Source organism: Belonocnema kinseyi, chromosome 6 (genome assembly GCF_010883055.1).
Source record: "Belonocnema kinseyi isolate 2016_QV_RU_SX_M_011 chromosome 6, B_treatae_v1, whole genome shotgun sequence".
In the NCBI taxonomy this organism is placed as follows: Eukaryota; Metazoa; Arthropoda; class Insecta; order Hymenoptera; family Cynipidae; genus Belonocnema; species Belonocnema kinseyi.
The window spans coordinates 23,432,086-23,433,649 of NC_046662.1; positions in this window are offsets into that span (position 1 = coordinate 23,432,086).

Genomic DNA, 1,564 nt, shown 5'->3' on the forward strand with positions numbered 1-1,564 from the left:
GCGCAACTCAGTCATTTACAGCGTCTCCTACTATATTCACACGGACATAGCCCTGTCATAGTATTGGACCGCATCTCGTTTCAGATCTGGGATCACTGCCCTCCTCTCGTACCCAAGCAGCACCGCAGATACAAAATATCTGTTAGGGTGCTTGGGGCGACTAACTTTCCAACATAAATTTGTAATCGTAACTAGAATTTTAATTATTTTATTTCAGCATGTTTAAATTTGTTTTCAAATAATGTAATTCAAAGGAGAATTGAGCAAAGTATTTATGCCTGCAAACTTTCCACATTCTTCTCATCATCACTCACCTGTAAAACTTTCTCTTTTTTACAGCATTCCTACAGTCAAATACACCTGACTGCTGTATAAAAAAAATATCCTGCCTCACAATATTACCTGTCTTGATGATACGCAGGTAGTTGGACGGTGAAAATTGTAAACGCCAACCTAAAACCCGGCTTAAAGTCTTAAAACTTAGAGAGTTCAAGTAATTTTTTTAACTTAAACATATCAACGTAGTAGGCTCAAATTCAATTTCGAACATTGTATTTAACACATATAATATTTAGTTTTAGTAGAAAATATCTGAATTTATTGATATGGAATAGGATTCAAATTTTTTAATTATGTTTCATTTCTGTAACGTACATTTCTACCTTGTACATGATTTTAATAAATTGTTATACTGCAAAAAGTATCATCCAATATTTCTATACATCGTATGCACAATGTAAAAAACGGTGATACTAAAATATTCAACAATGCACATTTGTACAAAAAAGAAAAACTTTGTACAATTCTCTTTTTAATTACATTTATTGTCGAAAAATATATAAATACTAAAATAAAATAATTAAAACTCTAGTCACTATTGCAAATTGATATTGAAACGTTAGTCACCCCAAGCACCCTGTCTGATATTTCGTATCTGCGGTGCTGCTTGGGTCTGAGAGGAGAGTGTTAAGCAAGCGTCTACCACCACTCTTGCTCTCTAGCGGAATAGTGGTAAGCGTGAAACATGTATGGCTGGCGGGAATTTCTCGAGCTAGGGCATGTCTGAACTACACAACAAGTATTGTGTCCCATATTTGCAGTTTTATTGCGTACCAGATGCATACAACACAACACAACAGCGTCCGACGGAGTTGCGGAAACTCGCCACTGCGCGCGCTCATGCTGCTTAGTTACGTTAAAGGCACAACGTAAAAATGATTTCATACGTTAAATACGAAAGTGAGTAGCCCCTCGATCCTAACTTTGTAAGAAAAAACAGAAATAGCCGAATTGAAATATTTATATATAGCGACTATTACAGGGATACAAGCTTAAAATTGGGCAAGAAGTATTCACATATTGAACAACAGTTTATGGGGAAAAACTGTTTTCATTTGGTAAATTCGTTGCTTTTTAACTCTTTATTTATTATCAATGTAAACTATGTTCTCTGATACAGTTTTTCAAAGATTTTAAACCCCTTTCATTGATCATAAGTACTTTAAAAACAAAATTTAAGTTCAAAATATTGGTTTTCAGTTTCGATAATCTGCATTTACTCATC